Here is a 23,309-nt window from a genome sequence, read left to right as displayed (position 1 = left end):
CAGTTGACCTAGGAGAAAATCTGGATTCAAAATGGCACCCAGTGACATGGGAAAACCAATCCACTCAATTTGCAAAGGTTAACTATCCCAGGATTTGTCAGCAGATGTGTAGATTTCACAAAGAACTACCACTTGCAAATAGTTCACTACAGAGCCTAGATTTCCTACGGGTTTCTTTTGGGTCAGAAACGCGCCTCACCTTGTTTATTTCTTGTGAATGCAGGTAATGCACAGAATATTTCTGTTCCTGTTTCCCAAATCGTACAAAGTCCAATGTATTAGAGACAGTAATGGGCAAATAATGCTTTCAGGACTGAGCTAATGGAAGAGGCTCAACAACTTGCCAAGGAACTTTGTGGAGTTCTGTGTACAGTTAATATGCCAAAACAAGCAATAATAACAAAGGCATGGAGCCCACCAACAAATGGGATAAACCCCTAACAGTTGGAAACACAGTTGCTGAGTTTAAAATAAAATGTTAAAGTCCAGTCTTTTACATCATTTGAACCTGCTTAGTCAATATTTGCCCTTTGTCCACAACTATATGAACGTAAGCAGAGCTCTGCTGGATCAGACCAAAGGCTCAGCTAGTCCCGCCTCCTGTTCTAACAGTGGCCAATCAGTTGCACATGAGAAGCCTGCAAAAAGAACTTGAGTGCAACAACACTCTTCCTCCTTCTGATTCCCAGGAACTGGCTGCCTTCAGCTCTAACCAGGTGGAGATTGAATCTTACCTGTAGACAGCAACTTATAATGCAAATGCTTTAATATGAGCTTACGCTTCATTTTTGAAATAGTTTTGGAGCGAGTAGAATTGGCTCAGACACCCATCCTTCAAAAGCAGACTTATTTAGTGTGCTGTGGAATGTTGATTTCTTCCAGCAGATGCTACAGATTATGGCTTGTCTACTCCATTTACAGAACCGGGGATAATAACCTGTGAACTTCTTATAACACCTCACTTATTTGAACAATGAAGGGGTGGATCAGAGGACAGAGAGAGACACCAGCTCCTTTGAAGGTGAGTTGTTTTTGGTCCAAATCTCTTTCTAACTGTGATAGTTGAATGTAAGGACAATAACACTCTTTACCAACCTTGTGCCCTCTGAGTTTTGGGGACTCATGATCCCTTGTCAAGAGTCAATCTGGCTGGGGTTGATGGGAGCTGTGTATTTCCAAACATTCAGAATGGGTAAGGCTCCAATAGTAGTTTTTTCTCTGGTGGTTATACCATGTGATCCTATGAAGGAACACAGTGACATGAGAATCACACAGTAACCAGCAGGGAGCTTTGGATTAAACATGTTGAAATCCCTCACCACACTGAGAGCCAGTGTGGTGTAGTGGTTAAGAGTGTTGGGATACTGCCAGGGAGACAGAGGCCATCATGGTTCCACGTCGTCTCCGGACGATCCATCGATGTTCCGTAGATACAGTATCAGTCAGTTAGCGACACGAAGCCTCAGAAATAGCTTGCCACATTCCAGAGCTCGTGCACGCTCTATCAGCAGAGTTCGCACAACGAAAGGCGCACTCAGGAGAGCATTATTTACAACTTTATTTAGCGTTGAAAAAACATGACTGCCTGCTTCGATGTCTCAGGCACAGAGAGAGAAAACAACAGCTATAGACAAAACAGAAACTTCCTGTGAACAGGAAATACGCAGACTCTGTGACTCACAAAGCCTGCTCCCTTTTAAGGTGGAAAGGAAATATCCTAACAAAGAGCAGTAGACTCGTAATCTGGGGAACCGGGTTCGCATCTCCGCTCCTCCACATGCAGCTGCTGGGTGACCTTGGGCTAGTCACACTTCTTTGAAGGCTCTCAGCCCCACTCACCTCACAGAGTGTTTGTTGTGGGAGAGGAAGTGAAAGGAGAATGTTAGCCGCTTTGAGACTCCTTCAGGTAGTGATAAAGGGGGATATCAAATCCAAACTCTTCTTGTTGTTGTTGTTTTCAGCCTTTGGATAAAGCCCTTGGAATCTTGTGGAAATGAACCTTTGGGTACTAAGTACATGACACAGAAAATGCTGCAAATTATTATTATTATTATTATTATTATTATTATTATTATTATTATTACCCCGCCCATCTGGCTAGGTTTCCCCAGCCACTCTGGGCGGCTTCCAACAAAGTATTAAAATACAGTGGTCTGCTGAACATTAAAAGCTTCCCTAAACAGGGCTGCCTTCAGATGTCTTCTAAAAGTCTGGTAGTTGTTCTTCTCTTTGACATCTGGTGGAAGGGCATTCCACAGGGTGGGTACCACTACCGAGAAGGCCCTCTTCCCTGTAACTTGGCTTCTCGCAGTGAGGGAACCGCCAGAAGGCCCTCGGTGCTGGACCTCAGTGTCTAGGCAGAACGATGGGGGTGGAGATGCTCCTTCAGGTATACTGGTCCAAGGCCGTTTAGGGCTTTAAAGGTCAGCACCAACACTTTGAATTGCGCTCGGAAACGTACTACAAATAACTATATAACAATAATGGTTGATGGATGTTGGGTATGTTTAGCCTGGAGAAGACAAGACAGAGAGGTCTTATGATAGTCATCTTCAAATATCTGAAGGACTGCCACATGGAAGGTGGTGCAAGCTTGTTTTCTGCATCTACAGAGGATAGGACTCGAACCATTGGTTCGAGTTATAAGAAAGGAGATTCCGACTAAGCATTTCAAACTACTTTCTGACGCTAAGAGCTGTCTGGCAGTGGAATGGACTCCCTCAGATGGTGGCAGACTCTCCTTCTTTGGAGGTTTTTAAGCAGAAGTTGGATGGCAATTTGCCATGTCTTATCTAACTGAGATTCCTGCATTGGAGAGGTTTGGACTAGATGATCGTTGAGAGTCTCCTCTAAGTCTACAGTTCTATGATTCTTTGAACTGAGATGCAGAGGCAATTTGCTCAGCTTGCAGTTGTCAGGAAGAGCCTCATACTCTCCTGAAGCAGTCCCCACTGAGCCACTGCCACATGCCAGTCTGCCTTCATAACAGGAATTGCCAACCTCTGGGGACCCATAGGCATATGGTCAGGACCCATAGGCACATATGCATGCAGGAGCCAGACCCTGTGACCGGTAGGACTTTGCAGGACTAGGGCCTTCCTAAGTTTGTTCTGAAGAGGCAAGGTGCAGCCGCACAGGTGAGGCCGATTGGTAGCTCACAGCACCTGGTGGCAAGAACCAGGAAGGGATTTAAGGTCAGCATTTCCCTTTGGCTCTTTGCCACAGCAACACGCTCCCTGCCTTACTGCATTTGGCTCCTTGACTCCTTGCTTCTTGATCCTCCGACCCCTGACTTTGTGACTCCTGGCTCTCTGACCCTTTGACTCTTGGCTTCCTGACTCCTGGCTTCTGGACTCCCATTCCTGCTCCCACCCTTCCCCCGGTCCCGACAACCCCAGCTGGGACTTTGATCGCCCATGAACCAGACCATGACACATATGCAACACCAGAGGGGCTGAATTACACACCACACACAGACCCTGCAACCAATTCCATTAGCTACCATAGAATGCTTCTTTTGAGTCTAACTTGCAGAGGGAGGAGAGAGAACGCTGTGGGTACCAAGGAAGGCTTCTGCAGGTGCATGGGCATGCACCCATGGGCACCGTGTTGGTGACTCCTGCTCCTTAATACGCAGCACAAGAGGAGGTGGAAATGCTGGTTAAATGCTCACAAACTTGACAAAAATAAGGGTGGTGTGTTTTTTTTATCACTGACTCAAAACTAGACCCACAGCTGAGCTCTACATAACCAAATGATCCAATTTCCAAGTAGGAGTAAAATCTCCATGGCATTCTGTACAATCCCCATGAAAAAAAGTTGTTTTTTAAATAATGAAAGCCAACTAATAAAATGAGTATTTTACAGCAAAGGCCCTGCCCAGAATTCATTGGGGTAAAAGGGATGATAGTGTCTTTCCTTCATGGAAATACTGACAAATGTCTAGACTTTTGAAAGAAGGACTCCAGAGGAAGAGATAAGTACCAACTGAGCTTTCTGTTATAAAAACAAAGCTGAAACACATTCAAATGTACAAAAGAAGCAAGATGTAATGATTTAGCAATTGCTACGAGTGCTCTTTAAGGCTAAATGATGCAGATGCAGGGTTTCCCCCCAGTTGCAAGCATCTGGAGTATTTTTTTAGTCCTTTGAAAACAGTTGTACTTGAGAGAATTATGTCTATGGTTAGATCACACAAGCACCACTCTATGAGCACTGGAACTCAGATCCACTTGCAGGTCCTAGTATTCATTGCTTTGAAGTGGAGCTCTGGACAGTGGCGTAGCGTGGGGGGTGCGGGGGGGCCGGCCGCACCGGGCGCAACATCTGGGGGTTAGGGGGCGCAAATCCACGGGTTAGGGGGCGCAAATTACTTGCCTTGCCCCGGGTGCTGACAACCCACGCTACGCCACTGGCTCTGGATTCATAATAGCTAGGAAATTCCTTTTGCTAACCGATGGAAACTGAAAATCTGAAGATTCATTAGCAGGTATGCAAAAAGCAAAGCTTGACCCATAAGGAAAATTCCAGGTTGGTGCAGAATGTCATAGCTAGAGAAGTGCAGAAAGCCAATTCTCCGTATTGATTTGTTGCACCTTGAGATCTTCATAGCAAAAAGGACGTTTTCCAATAATAATAATAATAATAATAATAATAATAATAATAATAATTTATTATTTATACCCTACCCATCTGGTGGGTTTCCATTACTAATGCTAATAATATTTTATTATTCATTTAATTTGTGAAATCTTGAAGTGATTAATCATCATCATCATCATCATCAATGAAAACGATGCATTAAGACAATTTCAAATCCAGTGCAAACTGGAATAAGAGCCTCCCCTTGAAAGGCTTGTAAAATGAAGGTCTTTGGTATGTGATGAAAAGATAATAGACATGCCTCATATGTAAGGTGAGGGAGTTCATAGGGTAGGTGCCACCAGACTAAAAGTCTGATTCCTGAATTGTGCAGAATGGACCTCCTGATGAGATGCTGTCTGCAGGAGCATAGTGATTAGCTGGGTATATAAGGTGTAAGATGATCTTTTAGATCATCTGTATAGAGCTTTTACATCAAATTGAATTTAGCCCAGTAGTAGCTAACTGGCAGTCTGTGTGGTAGTTACCATCACTGTTCTCTCTGTAAAGAGATAGCAGAGTGAAATACACTCGGAGTCGAGTAGTGATTTCATGCTCTTTATTGCAGCTCATATAACAGTGAATTGAATTTCCCCCAAACCTCAGGCTTTATACACATTATCTACACAATGGGTCCCGTCTGATTGGCTGATTCTGCTTCCCACCTGAAGCCTGATTGGGCTGCTCCTGCAGGCCAATCAGGTTATTGCATTCTAGGATCCTACCTGTCTATTGTTCTAGGATCCAAGCTCAGTACATAACACAGAGACAGCCCTACTGACAAACAGACAACTTAATTTTTCACTGCAGGTCATATTTTAAAAGATTTTAAATGATTCACACTGTTCACTGAATGTCTCCTAGTTGCATAGAGACTAGTCCTGACCAGTTCCTGGAAGTCATGGGGGCGTCCAGAGATTGCTCTTGTGCTCAAGTCCTATTTGTGGGTTTCCCACAGGCATCTGGTTAGCCACTGTGAGAACAGGATGCTGGACCAGATGAGCTACTGGCCTGATCCTGCAGGCTTTTCTGAACAATACAATTTTAGAAAGGTTCTGTTGCTTCAAGGAAGCTTCCTTGGCCTGCAGCATACCCTCCAACATTTCTTTGATAAAAATAGGGACATCCTATTTTTGAATTATGGTGCTGGAGGAGATTATTGATAGACCCATGGACTGCAAGAAGATCAAACCTATCCATTCTTAAGGAAATCAGCCCTGAGTGCTCACTGGAAGGACAGATCCTGAAGCTGAGGCTCCAATACTTTTGCCACCTCATGAGAAGAGAAGACTCCCTGGAAAAGACTCTGATGCTGGGAAAGATTGAGGGCACAAGGAGAAGGGGATGACAGAGGATGAGATGGTTGGACAGTGTTCTCCAAGCTACCAGCATGAGTTTGACTAAACTGCGGAAGGCAGTGGAAGACAGGAGTGCCTGGTGTGCTCTGGTCCATGGGGTCATGAAGAGTCGGACATGACTAAACGACTAAACAACAACAAATTCCATAATAATAAGAATGTTATTATTTATACCCCACCCGTCTGACTGGGTTGCCCCAACCACTCTGGGCGGCTTCCAAAATATATAAAAACATAATAAAACATTAAACATTTTAAAACTTCCTTATTCAAGGGTGCCTGCAGGTGTCTTCTAAAAGTTGTCTAGTTACAGTGGTGCCTCGCAAGATGAAAAGAATCCATTCCGCGAGTCTCTTCGTCTAGCGGATTAGCGCTATTAGCGGTTTAGCGGCTATTAGCGGCTATTAAAGGCTTAAGGGATTAGCGGATTAGCTGCTAAAAGGCTATTAGCAGCTTAGTGCCTTAGAAAAAGGGGGTGGGGAGCGAAAAAAAATCGCAGGAACTCGCAAGACATTTTCGTCTTGCGAAGCAAGCCCATAGGAAATTCGTTTTGCGAAGCACCTCCAAAACGGAAAACCCTTTCGTCTAGCGGGTTTTCCGTCTTGCGAGGCATTCGTCTTGCGGGGCACCACTGTACTTATCTCCTTGGCTCAAGTCACATAACTCCGTACCCTCCGACATTTCTCTGATGAAAATAGGGATGGCCTAAGGAAAAGTGGGACATTCCGGGATCAAATCAGAAACTGGGATGGCTTCTGTAAATCCAGGATTGTCCCTGGAAAATAAGGATACTTGGAGGGGCTGCTGCAGGTCGTTTCACTGACCAGAGCAAGATGGGGGTGCCAGTCTTGAAGCTGTTCAAGAGCAACTTTAGGTCATGAGACAAATGACCAATGGATACAAGGCAAACATGTTTGTCACATAAAGTAGGATTCAGCTCTGAGATCCCACCTGTGAGAGCTGAAAGCTTCCGCCAGCCCCCTCATTCACCCCCCCCAAAGAAAAAGAAGAAGAAGAAGAAGAAGAAGAAGAAAGAGCAAGTTATGCAGCTAAGGCTGTGCTCAGTCCTTCAAGGAGGAGTGGAAACTGAGAGACCTATCAAGTCCGAAATAAAAGCCAGACCTTTATTTTTCCAGTAATGGAAAACAGTGTTTGGCACCCACAGTGGAATTTAGGGTTATTCGCTCTAGTCCAAACCAGAAAAAAGGAATCTCCCAGAATAAATAGAAGTGAGAATTAGCCGCATAACCAGAGTAACTGGAAAGAGTAGAGCAACCTCAGGAAATAACTAGAATTTGAGCCAAAGCCCATAGAAGTGAATGGGTGTTTCCCATATAACACCACAATGTCAAAATAGATATTTCTTCCAGATCATATCCCCAGCATTGGAACAATTAGTAAATATTCCTAATTATAAAACACTTAAGAACCTAAAAATGCAACCCCAGGGATTTTTTATTAAATCAGAGCGCTTATGCATACATTAGTTCTTTTTAAAAAGAAAGAAAGAAAGAAAAAGAAAGGGCCACAATGTAAGTGGAACACTTATTTCAGATATAAACGTGAACCCAAGCAGTATTAAGTTTTGGAACAGGTCATAAATTTTTAGCTATGATTCCAGGTCTATCCAACCTTTCTAGTGTAGGGAAAATATTTGGAGAGATATAAAAGACCCTGGAATGAGCCCACTTTCTCAAGATGAGTCTTCTATATGGTAGGGAAATAAGCAAATATTTCCCACCCTCTGAAGATTTCTGCTAAAGATCCAATACCCAGAGAAATGACATCCAGATTCAAATGGTATTTCAGATGTTATTTCTGATTCTTTGGCATTCAATCCAGAGTTTCCATCACCCGCAGTGGCTCCCATTGGAACTTGGATAACTTGCATCAGCACATTTCTCAGCACAATTCAAAGTGTTGGTGCTAACGTTTGAAGCCCTAAATGGCTCCAGCCAGGTGTAACTGAAGTAGCGTCTCCTACCCCATCTTTCAGCTTGGACACTGAGGTCCAGCTCTGAAGCCTTCTGGCGGTTCCCAGCAACCAGGCAACTACCTTCTTGGTACGATAGTTGTGCCCATCCTGCGGAACTCCCTCCCATCAGATGTCAAGGAGATAAACAACTATGTGACTTTTAGAAGACATCCCTGTATAGGGAAGCTTTTCATGTTTGATGTTTTACTGTGGTTTTATAAATTGTTGGAAGCTGCCCAGAGTGGCTGGGACAACCCAGTCAGATGGGTGGCATATAAATGGTGTCTCCAAAAATTTTTACACATCACTTGGGAAGACAGGTGAACTAATGCCAGTGTACTGGAAGAAGCAGAGATCACCAGTGTCGAAGCAACGACCCTTCAACATCAGCTTCATTGGACTGGTCATGTTGTTTAGATGCCTGATTATCGTCTTCCTAAGCAACTACTCTATTCCAAACGTAAAAATGGAAAACGTAACGCTGATGGTCAACAAAAGAGGTTTAAAGACTCTCTCAAGGCAAATCTAAAAAAATGTAGTGGAAACACCAACACCTGGGAAACACTGGAATGTGAGGGCTCCAGTTGGAGAACAGCCTTTACCAAAGGTGTCATAGGCTTTGAAGATGCTCAGGATGAAAGGGAGAAATGTGCTAAGAGGAAGGCATGTTTGGCAAACCCTCACAGTGATCAACTCCTGCCAGAAAACCTATGTCCCCACTGTGGAAGGATGTGTGGATCCAGAATTGGCCTTCACAGTCACTTACAGGCTCACTGTTAAAACCGTGTTCATGAAAGACAATCTTACTCGGCTGCAAGTGATGGCCAAAAAAGAATATAAAGAAATTATTATTGTTATTGTTGTTATTTTTATTTTAATAGATTTGCTGTCAGGAGACGTCATTTACAACATCTGGATTTACGTATAAGCTAAACAAGCTATAGCTTAGGGTCCCACTCTCTTGGGGGCACCCCAAAAAAGTAAAGAAAAAACCACTGGATGGACATTTCCAAAATATAAGATAAAAAACAAATAAAATAAAACCTATATACAGCAACAGTGTTTTGTGTTGTATAGGCTCCTATGATGTAAGTAATGGGACTCGCCTGCTAGCCTGCTCCCTAAAATATCACTGGTTTGCTCATTTCTATATATAGGGTGCCTACATTCTGCATGGACTGATTGCATGGCAACATGTGCAAATGGCTTTAGATACCATTAGGTCCATAAATGACCATATAGCATATATTCAACACACACAAAACCGTGACAATTTGTTGTTGGCAAAGGACAGCTGGACATATAAAGGGCCCCATTACCTTCAGTAGCTTAGGGCCTCATCAAACCGAAATCCGGCCCTGACACTGAGGTGGCCTGTTGCCTGCTGAAGTCCCATTGAAAACAGCCAGAGGCTGTATGGCAGTGTGCCAAAGTCCCACTGAAGATGGCCGGCAGTTGCCAAACGGGATGCCAAAGTCCTGTTCAAAATGGCCAGAGTCTTGCAAAGCGGCTTGCCTTGTCAAATCACTTCCACAGCCATTGAGAAAAGAACAGCAGATTAATCCAGGAAGCCTCCGAAAAAGGAGGATGTGGAAGCTGCTACTTGTTACATGGCTTACGCTACGCCGCATGAATCATCCTTAGCTGTATACTCAAGTAATTGTAATTGCTTTTAATAATTTTCGGCTAAAAAACTATGATAGTTGCGGACAGCTATAAATAACTGTAATGAAACACGTTATTTGTGCTGCGCCTTTGCATGCACTTGTTTAGCTCTCTTGCCACTAACTTGAAACATCTGCTTCTTTAGAAGTTGAGAGGCATTCCACAGCAACAAATAGAGCTCTCAAAGTGACTCATGTACTAAATGGCAACGTTTGACAAGATTCAGCAGTTGATTTCTAGCGGGGAAGGAGGCTGTGGCGAAATGGAAAATTCAGTATGTCTTCTTTAAATAAGAATAATAAAAGAAAACACCCATCTGTCTCAAATCATGCTTATATAACAGCACACCGCAAGCTACCACATCATATGGCAAGAGGGCATCTTTAACAATCCCCACTTCCTTTACCTCCAAATCAGATCCAGAGCACAATAAGAACATAAGAGCTCGACTGGATCAGGCCAAAGGCCTCTGAGAGCAGAGGAAGAAAAACTGCCATTGTGGATAGTGGCTGTTGATAGCAGGATCTTCCATGAATTTTCAAGGGCCGCCTCTTTGCATATGGACCTATCCGGACCCTGAGAGCATATTTTGAGGCCCTTCTCCGTGTGCCTCTTCCATGAGAGGTCCAGAGGGTGGCAATGTGAGAAGAGGCCTGTTCTGCAAGGGCTCTCTGTATTTGGAATGCTGTCCCCAGGGAGGTTCATCTGGTGCCTTCATTATACACCTTTAGGCACCAGGCAAAAGCGTTCCTCTTTTTTGACCAGGCCTTTGGTTGATTGACACCCAATTCCCTTTAAAAATGTGGGGGGGGGGTTATTGGGTGGGGGTATAAATTATTATTAGTAGTAGTATTAGTATTATTAGTATTATTATTATATTTTTAAAGCCATTCAGCTCATCCGCTTTTGTTTGACCCATATATTTACCATTTTGAGTACCAGTTAATTTCACCAGGTCCAAGAGCTTTTCTTCATTGTTCTGCGGCTTTGCCTTACAATTGTTGTTGTTGTTGTTGTTTGGTCGTTCAGTCGTGTCCGACTCTTCGTGACCCCATGGACCAGAGCACGCCAGGCACTCCTGTCTTCCACTGCCACCCGCAGTTTGGTCAGACTCATGTTTGTAGCTTCGAGTACACTGTCTAACCATCTCGTCCTCTGTCTTCCCCTTCTCCTTGTGTTGCCTTACAAAATAATAATAATAATAATAATAATAATAATAATAATAATAATACTCTGCCCATCTGGCTGGGTATCTTCTCTTACCCGACAAATTAAAACTTTGTTAAGCAAAATCTCTCTTTGGATGTTCCACATATCCGATTATGATCCAATTCAGTGGCTTAGATTGCATTTCCCCAAGGCATAGCCACAGAACAAGGAGAAAGACTTGCAGACTTGGAGGAGTTAATCAGTACACAACACGATCAAAATATGGGCAGGCAAAAAATGAAGATGAGCATCTTGTAGATGCATGTTCCTTACATGCCGTGTGAACAAGTGCTTTATGGCCTGCCCTGAATCTGCCAACATGCAGCTGCGCTGGATAACACTATGTTCTAGCATCTGGTATATGCCGAGAGAAATGGATATAATAGTTGGGAATTGTTTGCATTTTTAGTGGAACTGGGGAGGGATGCTCTTTCCATTGAGATTAAGGAGCAAGAAGGAAATGGGGGGACAGACCTAGGTGGATAAGCTCAACATCAGGATTTTCAGAAAATTCCGTCCCTAATCACAATTCCCCCCCCCTCCCCAATCTCATTCGTATATCACAAAAATAGCATAATAAATGTGGAAAATATATACAACATATGTTTCATTGTTAGTGGTCAATGTAAAAGTTCTTGGTTCATGAATTGGTTTAAAGCAGGCATAGGCAAATCCGGCCCTCCAGATGTTTTGGGACTACAACTCCCATCATCCCTAGGACCAGTGGTCAGGGATGATGGGAGTTGTAGTCCCAAAACATCTGGAGGGCTGAGTTTGCCTATGCCTGCTTTAAACCAGTTCATGAACCAAGAACTTTTACATTGACCACTAACAGTTTGCCTATGCCTGGTTTACAGAATTAGGAAGGGGAGAGAGAGGGAGTGGGGAGTGGTGTGGGGGGTGGTTATGCGTCTATTCTTCTACTTAGTGTACGTGTGGGGTTTTGTGTCAGTGTTACTTGCATGGGTTCTCTTACTATTCACTTGTTGTAATCAACGGAATATTTTAATCAATGTCATTCTTACAAAATCACATGGGCAGGATGATTTATAAGTTGTATCTTTTAAAAAAAAAAATGTTGTGTTAGGAAACCGGAATTTCTGCAGCGTCACACCTGACAATCTCTGCACAAACTCGCTGGCTTGTGTTTACTGAGCTAGCAGTTTTCAGTGTGACGAAGACCTTAAATCCCACCATTGACCTGAGCTTTTATTTCAAACCGTTTGCCCATGCTGTCGTGGCACCTGGTAGACGGACAAATATTTGCAAGAAAACCACTTGCTTGGAACAGTCAGGCCTGGGTTGCCCCCACCCCCACCCCGCTCCTTGGTGGGTCCTTGCCAGCATTAGGAGGACATAGTACAATATGTTTCTATGTGAGTCATTTGCAGTGACATAGATGTGCTCTTGTGCAAAGCTCAAAAGCAGCTTTAAGTGTGCCAAGATGGGAATTGTGGTCTTGTTCTTTAAGAAGAGACATTTTTAGGCTGGAAAGTTTTACATTGGCTATCTGTGTGTGATAGGGTCTGTGTACCAAAGACCTCTCAGATTTATAAAGGGGGGGATGTGGGTGATCTGGGCTGAATTCTTCCTCCCTTTCCCCTGGCGATCTATTTCCTGTGACCACCTTGGCTCATTCCTGGCCCCAGAATTGAACTGATGACAAAAAAGGGAAGAGCTATAACCACTGATGGAGGTGGAATTTTTATTCAGTTCACATTTAAAGGCAAATCTACCGAATTCACACTTTATGAAAAGCAAAACAACAACACCCCTCGAAATTTGCATTTACCCGAATTTTGCAATGCAGCTCTCAGGCCAAGTGGTGTGTACAAAAATGCACCTAAGAGAGTAAAGCTTCTGTATGAATACGTAGTGAAAATAACATGCAAAGATGGATTCTTTACAGAGGAAATTGCTTTGCAAAAATGTGGGCTTTAGACAAAATTGCATCATAGGGTTATTTTTTATTTTGTTTAAATTTTTGTATTTTATATAAATGTATAAAAAGCAAAGGCAACAACAACAACAGTTATTATTTATACTCCGCCCATCTGGCTGGGTTTCCCCAGCCACTCTGGGTAGCTCCCAGAATTTATAACATGATAAAACATCAAACATTAAAAACTTCCCTAAACAGGGCTGCTTTCAGATGTCTTCTAAAAGTCATATAGTTGTTTATTTACTTGACATCTGATGGGAGTGCATTCCACAGGGCAGGTGCCACAACTGAAAAGGCCCTCTGCCTGGTTCCTTGTAACCTCACTTCTCGCAGTGAGGGAACTGCCAGAAGGCCCTCGGCGCGGGACTCAGGAGATGGAGTGACTCCACCTAGTCCAGCATCCTGTTCTCACTGTGGCCAACCAGATGCCTATAGGAAACCCACAAGCAGGACCCAAACACAACGACACTCTCCCTTTCCTGCAGCCTCCAGCAAATGGTATTCAGAAGCATTACTGCCTCTGACAGTGGAGGCAGAGACTAGCCCTTATGGCAAGTAGCCATTGATAGCCCTCGCCTCCATAGATAGCTTCCTACCACTTTTCTGTGCATTTAGCCAATGAGTGAAGCCACAGTCGTGTTTGACACGTGCTACAGAGAAATTTAAGAGTTACACATCATCTGCTCACAGTCTTCCACGCTGTTTAAATTATAGTAATCATTTCAAAATTGCACCTATTCATATAAATTAGCACATGCAAATCTGTGTCTCATTTTGCCCTCTTTTTTTGTGATGTGGCCACCCCAGAGCCACTAGCAGTTGGTTTTATTTCTATCTCCACCCCTTTTATCAATGGCTACGACTGCCCAAAATCATACAGAGCCCATGGTTACAGTGAAAATGTTAAGGTAAAGTGAAAGGGGGGGACATGGGTGGTGCTGTGGTCTAAACCACTGAGCCTCTTGGGCTTGCTGATCGGAAGGTCGGCGGTTCGAATCCCCGCAACAGAGTGAGCTCCCATTGCTGTGTCCCAGCTCCTGCCAACCTAGCAGTTCAAAAGCACGCCAGTGCAAGTAGATAAATAGGTACTACTGTGGTGGGAAGGTAAACACCGTTTCCACACACTCTGGCTTACGTCATGGTGTTCCGTTGCACCAGAAGCGGTTTAGTCATGATGGCCACATGACCTAGAAAGCTGTCTGTGAACAAACGCTGGCTCCCTCGGCCTGAAAGCAAGATGAGCACCGCAACCCTATAGTCTGGACCTACCCATCCAGGGGTCCTTTACCTTTACCTTTTACAGTGAAAAGGTAATGAAACAATGTTTGCCTCTTCTTAGACCCTGCCACTGTTATATAACAGAGTGAGGCAGGTGCATCAGGTGGGAGATGTTAGGGAATGCAACAAGTGGTTGCTGCTGGAGCCTGGGCTGTGCCCCCTAAGATAGTCTCCTACTCTCAGGTGCAGTAGAGCAATGTTCTTCAATCTTGGCTCCCCAGATGTTGTTGGACTGCAACGCCCATCATCCCTGACTACTGGCTAAACTGGCAGGTGATGATGGGCACTGTAGTCTAACAATGTCTTGGGACCCAAGGTTGATGAGCACTGCAGTAGAGGGCACTGCCCCGCCACCGCCATCAATGTTAAAATAATGATCTATTCCCGGTCCAGTACATGAAACAAGGGCATGATCTCTTGTCTTTTAGCCCAGGCAGCAAAATTTATTGGGCCAATGCTAGCAGACCTGTTGACAAAGTAAAAATGCTGGTATTCTACCAGATAGATAGGTATCTTGAGTATTACTTTCTAAATCCTATAGTGGCTAGGAGCTTGGCACACACATCTGACAGCTGCTTTAGAGCTAGGAACGCACAGTATAGGTAACATCTGGCACGGCTGACATTGGCAGTGGAAAAATCCAGTTTATCTTTGGGGACTGCTGGAAGGGATTTGTAGTAATTAAGGCCTGATCCTGCAAGAGGAGTTCACCAGGGCCTAAGGGTCTCCCTGAACAGCTCGTTTATCAAGGTCACAGGCATGTGTTGCCAATGGCAGTGTGCATTAGGGAGGCATAGCTGAAGATAAGACAGCTTTCAGCAACCTGGTGCCCCTCATATGTTTGTTGGATGACAATTCCCATCAGCCCCAGCCGGAATGACAGTCCAAACATACATAGGGCACCACTTCGATGAAGGCTGCTTTATGGGGATAGCTCAGTTGCTCAAAGCTGAGCTGCCGAAGGAGAAAACAATGGAAAGCAACAGGAAAAGGTCACAACTCCAGCTTTTCAATGATGAGGACCAAAGTAGGTCTTGAAAGATATATATGGTGATACATATCACAGCTGATCAGATTTCACTTACTTGGTATCTATAACATTACAATCCCATTAGTCTTCTATTCACACATAATGCCTGCCAATTCAATATTTGAAATATTTCTAAGACTGGGGGAAAATATATCTATATAACCAACCTTAATATTTTTGTACAGATTGTCCTGTTCTTTCTCCTCCATTAATGGCAGCTGGAAAGCAACAGAAACGTATTCAGGGCTGGTTCCAGAATAATGGTTTCCCTCTGTGCGTGTGTTCTGGAAGGAGTCCCACCGAGGAATACATGGGGGGAATGCATGTTGCATCGGAGCAGAACATTTGCAGACATCTTGCTGAGATCCACGAGCAGGACTGGCAAACAAGGTCACCGGGGAGATTTCCCAAATTTCAGGGCTATTTGAGGGGAATTTGCTTGCTTGAGTGCTTTTTATGTGTGGAATCCAGCCTAGCGCTAAGTGAACATTCCATCGGCGCAAGCATTTCTGCTTGCGCTACAGAATGTTTCCCACCTGCCCCTCCTAAATGTGCCCCCAAACCTCCAAAGCAGATGTTGGGAGGATGGTGGAAGAGGTCCCATTGTGCAAGTGGAAACTTTTGAGCGGACGGGACAGGTTAGTTGAATACTACTCTATGTGTTTGCAGAAAGGCCTGTCTCAATAGCACAGTTTTTAGGAGACGTCTAAAAGAAGGCAGGAGTGTGATCCCTGCTGAACCTCTACCAGCAGGGAGTTCCACAAGGGAGGGCCTGCCACGCTAAAGCATCAGTCCAACAGAAGCTCAGGGACATTGGGAACCACAAGCGGTGCTTAGTGATCGAGGCAGAGCATAAGGCATCAAATGGTCTTTAATGTACACTGGGCCTAAGCCATTTAGGGCTTTGTGAATTCATGCAAGAACCTTGAACCTGGTCTGGTAGAAAACTGGTAACAATTTAATCTTGCTCAGCTGCATTCTGAACTAGCTGCATCTTCTGGACCAGATACAAGGACAGCCCCACACAAAGCACGTTGCAGCAATCAAATTTTCCAATGTGAGAGAGTGCCATTGCTGCTGGCATACTCACTTTGATTGGGTGTCTCTTGTTATCTAATAGACTTGCAATAGTTACTTTACAGAAGCAAGAAATGAAAGGATATTTATATATTTCAACCAAGCTGGATACCTTGTGTGAGATTATTTTGAGTTGAGGAAAAGCTGTGGCTTAGGGGGAAAAAGTAATCTAAGAAAATTTGGATTTGCTTAGCCAGCTCTCTTTTGTTTACATACTGGGTCTTGTAAGTAAGAAGTGAAATAGAAGATAAATGGCTACTTTTTAACCAAATAATTGTTATTACAAAACCCTTAATTCATCTGCTGCACACATGGGCAAAATCAGGATTTAATTTTTTAAATTTTATTTTCATGCTTAAAGTAATATTTTACTTTTAATGTAAAATATATTATGCTATGCCCTGTTCACAAGAGCCTTAAAATATCCAGTGCTCTATACTATTGGAAACTGGTGGGGTTTAACTTGGAGAAGCCACAGTCAATGGAAGGTTGGGTGGTCTGGAGCTTATTGGACACCCAGATATTATATGGTTTCCAGAAAGACTGTGGTTTAATTGTGGCCATTTCATTTTGATTCCGAACACTGAACCATTATTACACATACATATTTTACGGGAGAGGTAATTGCAACTCCATTGGCCTCAACATGATATAATTAAAAGATTCTGGCATTTGCAATTATCCTGCACACATCTGCAGCTTTGTATACTTTACACCTCTATGAATTATACATCACCCGCCCACCCCTAATTGAGATTAACAAGGAGATGGTATTGTCATACACACACACACCTACTGGAGGTTAGCAAGGAGACCATGTTGTCAGTCATTATGCCTCACACATTTTTCAATGCAATGTTAAGCTTGTTTATTGAGAAATAAATCCCACTGAGCATCGTGGGGCTTGCTCTCAGGTAAGGCAGCAGGCCTATATGCAAGAAGCTGGCATAAAGCAAACCCAGGAGAAGTTAAGCTGCCATAAAGTACATCGGATCCAAACTGCATTCAGGAGTGGGGATGCTTCTGGTTGAGCTGGCCTAAGCCTGGCAGAGGAAAAACAAGCTATTAGAATGGTGTTTGGGTTATACCACTCTTTTTGCCAGCTTAACTCACGCTGGGGTTGCCAGGCCATGTGATGGATCTAAATGGGCTTAGGATCCAGCCTATTCCTGCCCCCCCCCTCCATCTCTGGTCCTGACTGTATCCTGCCTCCTTTTCAGGGCTGACACCAGCTTAAGATCTGTCAGGTATGGGTTTGGGAACATGCCTTTGCTGAGATACTGTGTAGAGTCACCCTTAAAAGTCTAGTCAGCACAGGGATCAGTGAGAGGCAGCAACCTTATCTGTTCTCTGGGAAATCAGTGTTGCATGAAGGAAGGATCTAGCAGGGTTCAAGTCCTATAGCATCTATCCAGCATTCAGAATGAATTATTGCTGCAAGTGATCTCAAGGAACCATGGGATTGTTCCTTATATGTACATCTCATAACCTAACACTTCGTTCACTATATGAATGGGAAAGGAGAACTTTTGCTAGGCTTCACTATAGTTCTCCCCAGTTGCTCCTAAGCCAGTTCATTTTTTAAATTCTTCTTCTCTTTTACTTGCTGATAATGGCTCTTCTTGCAGCAGATTCACCTGTCATTCCTTGATGAAGCAAAACCATTCATCCATTGCACGGCTCTGACTGGTGCTGGGGAAATACATTCCCCTAGCAATCAAGGCGCTAGCTTGGCAAAGGATGTCTGAATGACCTCTCAAGGGACATGCTAATGTGAAAAACATTGCTGGGTCCTCTGCCACCACTCCATCTTTGTGAGCAAACCCTCACCCGGAAAGGTCCTTAGAGTCTCATCTCCAGGCTATCTTGTCTTTGAATGTAAGCTATCATCGCTTGGTGATGAGGTGCTTAAAATGCAATGGCATAATGGGGAAAGTTATAAGGCATGCAATGTTTTCCCAGGCCTAAGAACCTACTAGCCTATATGCCGTGCACATGATATAACTATCTGCTAAAAATATGCTGCATATCTCCTTTAAAAAATCCCTAATCCAAAAAAAAATCCAATAGGTGACTTTCTTGAGCTTCTTTTGACTGGTTTCTATGTAACTTAAGTCTGCTGTGTTGCGTGGAGGTATGTAGCTTCTTGAGTTCAGCAGTGCAACTGTATACACCAGATAAGGGTATCTAACAAGAGAACATTTGTATTTATTTCTACCTGGCACTTTTTCTCAGCAATACACTTTCTTCTGGCAAACGCTACAATGAAGTCTAAGGAGGAAGACATTACAAGACACGTCTCCTGGTGAGATAGTACTTCCCTTGGATGTTGTGCAAGCTGCAAACCCAACAGCCAAATGACATCATCCGTCTCAAAAACAGCAATGATGCATCCTGGAATGTCATCTTGCAATTTAAAAATTAGGCTTATATGGTCAAGAAGCTTTCCTCGGTTCCTGTAAATGCCCACACATATTTAATTCAATATTGTTTTCATATAATTTGGACACTGTTCTCCAACGCAAACGTTGTGGCATTGCGTTTATCAAACAATAAGGATTTATGGAACGTTCTAAAACACCTTGTTTTTTTGAGAATTAAAGCTCTTACAAATTCACTCAAGCACCAAATAGAATGAAGAGTGCAAATTATTGCACAAGAAACTAATAGCTCTGGTGTATCAGGCCCATGGCCCATCTAGTTCAGGATCCTACCATGGCCAACCAGATTCACTTGACATACCAGCAAGCAGGACTTGAACACAATAGGATTCTCCTCTCTGTCTAGCCATAGCCATCATGGTTAGAGACATTCATGGAGGATAATCTGTGGCTACTAATACTCTCGTAAGAAAGAAGGCACCTGCTTTAACTTCAAAATGGTGGAAGCCATAAGTACAAACTCTCATATATTGAATTAGATCCCGTTTGAAGCTGCCTCTCCCACAAACCAAAAAACTGTCGCTGAGCAATCCAATACTCACATAACTGGGAGGAATCCCCATTGAAACCCCTGCAAGTAACTAGGGTCCTCCTCTGAGGTCACATCTAAATCTGTAATGGTTCTACCAGGGAGTTAGTGGGATGCTACAACAGGTTGTCCCAGGATCCTGGCTACACCAGGACATTTCAGGGTGGCCTGGAGTCTTTCTGTCAGCCTAGTTGCACACATGTTCCCCGGATGCTGATGGCTTATTAATTTATATACTGCTTAAGGCCAAAGATAGCTTCTAAGCATTTTACAAGTCTACACAAACATTGAAATAAAAACATCCATAATTAAAATGCAGCACAAAGCAATCCCATTAGAGCAATAAAACACCCATATGCCATAAGCAATCACATTAAAACAACACAGCAAATTAAAACAGAAGACATCTTCAAAAGCCAGTGGGATGCCAATACAGATGGGCCCCTTTTTTTATTTCAGTAGAGAATGCATCTCACAATGCCTCTGCCATTTGTGAAAAAAGCCTGCCTCTGCATCACCATATGCCCAATGCAGGATAAATCATGTTCTATTGGCTTGTGCTCCTCCTGGAGCAGAGCAAAAGTATGCGAAGGGATGCCCACATGTTGATAGCGCCATGCAATATCTAACTTGGTGTTGATGAATTCCAGTTGGGAGCATCAGATCGAGAAACAGCTAGTGAACCGCAAGCAGTGGAACTCTCAACACTGGAACACTTAAGAAGACAGAAGATGGACAGCACTTTCTTAGAGTAAGTAACCAAATCTTGTTAGGAGACCAGTAAGTCTTTCTTTCTTTCTTTCTTTCTTTCTTTCTTTCTTTCTTTCTTTCTTTCTTTCTTTCTTTCTTTCAGATCTACCTGGGAGGGCTCTTCAGTGGGAGGTAAGCCACAACAGAAGACTCTGGCAGTAGTTTAGTCAGGCTACGGGGAGGGTAAAGGAAATTGAACTTGTGCTGAGATTTTAAAAAGTACCCCCTCATTTTAAAGACCAATGCCTCTTGTTTATTTAACTTAATACTATGTTACATTGTATAGGTATAATCAGAAGCTGCTAAGTATAAAGGAACTTGAAATGTTACAAAGAAGTTTCTCAGGTGCATTGATGTGTGTGGTGTGTTAATGTGTTGCAAGCAGGCCCTCCCAGCTCTGTCCCCATTTGGACAAATTGATTAGATTGTCACCAATATTTGAAAACACAGGAGCTTCTAGTATAACAGAAAACAAACTAGTAAGAAGTTTTCCAGTTTTCGGAGAACTGGGGGAACATCCCTGCAAATCCCAATTATTAAAAAGGCTAGTGTGAAGAATTGAATCAAATTATTAGCAATGTAAATGTGGTGTTTTGTTGTGAAAGCAGCACACGCTGGGTGCAATTCTGTATATACTTACTTGTAAACACGTCTGATTGAACTCAATAGAATTACTTCCAAACAGACATGTTTGGGTTGCACTTATAAGCATCCAAATCCTAAACTTTTCTATTGATCTGCTTGTTTGTTTGTTTTTGCAGTGGTATAACTTATAGTCTCTGCCTATAGGGTTGTTTAAGTATTTTAATTGTGTATTTCAATGATGAATGCTTATATCTGAACGCTTGTGCGATTGATTTAATGCTTAGAAGCATATTTTGGCATTATGCAATAAATAAATAAATAAATAAATAAATAAATAAATAACTTGACATGCTAGATTTTCTGCTAAGAAAATTTGGTACAAATGACTTAAGCTTATCAGCCATGCATGCACATAAGAGAGACTATGCTATATTCCATGAGATGGAATTAAAATGCTACACAGCTACACCCGAATAAGATTCTCGTTTGAAGCCAAAATAAAATTGCATTCTGCTTGCAATTCAGCATGCCGACAGAAATCCGAACCTGATCTTTATTCACACCAGGATCCAGTCCAGTAACCACAGCTTGAACCAAACCACACAAGTCTTTATCTGTTGAGCTCTTCAATACCCCAGTGAATGTGAGCTATACCATGAACTCGTTCTTATAGAGTTTGTCAGAAGACTGCTAACTTAACTCCAGCTGTCGATGACTCTTCAAAGAAAGAGAGTAAGAGATAACATTCCAGTTAAGAAGTTCCCTTGACTGGTTTCAAAATAATTCGTCCACTTACATTTTCAGAGATCACTCTATTACTTCGCACACAGAAGTTTGAAATGGTAAATACTGAAGACAAGGGGAGAGGAGAGATTCTTGCTGCATGGGGTAGCTCAGTTTTCGACAACTTGGAAGATTTTGAATCTAAAAAGTGTGCGCTTTTGTGTGTCTTTCTTTTGTATTATTTTGTGGTATATATGGTTTCGTGGCATATAAATTGAAAAAAGGCTTTATTTTGTAGTTTTTCACAATACATTACAGCTATGCTTTAGGGTTGAATAAAATTTGCAATCTCAATACATTCCTGCTCTTCTCCTCTTTGGGTATATGTAGGCCATAGGGAGCTGCTTTCCAAAATCTATTATCACATTCACACCATATATTTAAAGCACATTGTTTCCCCCATGGAATCCTCAGAACTGTAATTTACATCCCCAACACCCTTAAGAAAATACAATTCTCAGGATTGTTTCAGGAAAGCAATGTGCTTTAAATGTATGTTGTGGATTTGACCTTAAAAACAGGGGTCTTCTCTATCAGGTGTGATCTGATCCTTTAAACTAGAGGGTGTGAACTTGTATACAAACCATGTGTTCTACCACTGAGCTATGGGCCCCCCATGAATTTATATTACAAATATATGGGTCAGCTTTGCGTTAGCTGCCTATCATCCATCAGTTCTATACCACCTTTAACTCTCATTGGTTTTGTCCAATTTTTTTTCCTGAGAATGGTCACTTTTTGAGCATTCCCTGACACCTTCTCTCAAAAATTATGCTAGAAACATTAATAATAATAATAATAATAATAATAATAATAACAATAATTTTATTATTTCTACCCTGCCCATGTGACTGGGTTGCCCCAGCTACTCTGAGCAGCTTCCAGCATACACAGAAACAAAAAATAGTTTCTATGTAAGTCTAGTGTGTGCATAAATCTTTTGACTAATAAACAGTAGAAATCCACGCAATTTGGGTTGTGGGAATTGCCAGATAATCACTAGGAAGATGCCCTGTAACTGAGAACTGAGTCACACAACCAATTGTGTGGCATGGCTCTCCCCCCCCCCCTTTGATCATTGTTCTGCACAGCAGATGAACCATTGTTCTCCAAAGCAGAAGATGAACAAGGCAGCATGAGGTTGGGGGGCAGGGAGGGGATAGAGCTATGAGTGCCATGAGACCCATTCGGTACCCCCTACACTAGCCTGCTGCCCTCCAGTGCAGTGGAAGATATTAGCCTTCCACTACCATTGGAGTAAGATGCACCTTCTAGTCCAACTGGCTTCCATAGGTGCCTTGGGTAAGGACACCATCTTGTCTTTTGCCTAAGGGCTCATTTCCTACATTGTATGGAACTGACATCCTGATGGGATGGGATCTGCAGGTGGTCTTCTCTTCCAGAGCGCAGCAATTGGCTGGCTATATAAGGGGTGAGATACAGAGCTTCATCATAGTTCTTCTTCTTCTTTGGCGATCACTCATAGCCGAGTAAGATTGTCTTCCATAAACACCGTTCTAACAGTGAGTCCGTAAATGACTGTGGAGGCCAATTCTGGATCCACACGTCCTTCCACAGTGGGGACATTGGTTTCCGGGTGGGAGTTGATCACGGTGTGGATTTGCCAAGCGTGCCTTCCTCTTAGCACGTTTCTCCTATGGGTTGAACCATCTAAAAAGAGTCATAATGAGGGAGTATGTCTTCTTCATCCAGAGGTGCTTTCACTTCTGAATCATTTCAGGTCCAAACAGCACATCTAACACATTTCTTCCTAAGGCAAACTGAGTGAGAATACAGTCCTGGACCTTCTCCATAGCGATTGTTTGCCAGATCATAACAAGTCATAGCAGTCAATAGGAAGAGGCTTGTGACTGGCAGATGGCCAGCTTTCTAAAGGGACACTTGAATAGAACTCTTGGTCAGTCACTTTGACTCAGCCTGATCCCCTCGCAAGGTTGTTTAAAGTACAAAATTTCCATGTATGCTGCACTGAGCTTATTGGAGGTGGGACACGGTACAAAAGTAATAAGCTGCAAATGAAAAGTC

General features: G+C 43.0%; 1 long non-coding RNA gene across 2 annotated transcripts; it reads left to right on the top strand.

Annotated features, from left to right (window-relative positions):
- The first annotated feature begins 723 nt into the window (after nucleotides 1-723).
- On the top strand, nucleotides 724-21,555 carry LOC310682235. 2 transcript variants are annotated; one of them, XR_014513793.1, is made up of 3 exons: nucleotides 724-1,021; nucleotides 19,796-19,896; nucleotides 21,006-21,555. It is a non-coding gene; the product is annotated as an uncharacterized lncRNA (long non-coding RNA). The 2 variants fall into 2 exon arrangements; XR_014513794.1 differs by having other exon boundaries at nucleotides 21,047-21,552.
- The last annotated feature ends 1,754 nt before the right edge of the window (nucleotides 21,556-23,309 follow it).

This window comes from Podarcis tiliguerta, assembly GCF_965153285.1.
Source record: "Podarcis tiliguerta genome assembly, chromosome: 7".
NCBI lineage: Eukaryota > Metazoa > Chordata > Lepidosauria > Squamata > Lacertidae > Podarcis > Podarcis tiliguerta.
This window is presented reverse-complemented; position numbering and strand designations above follow the sequence as displayed.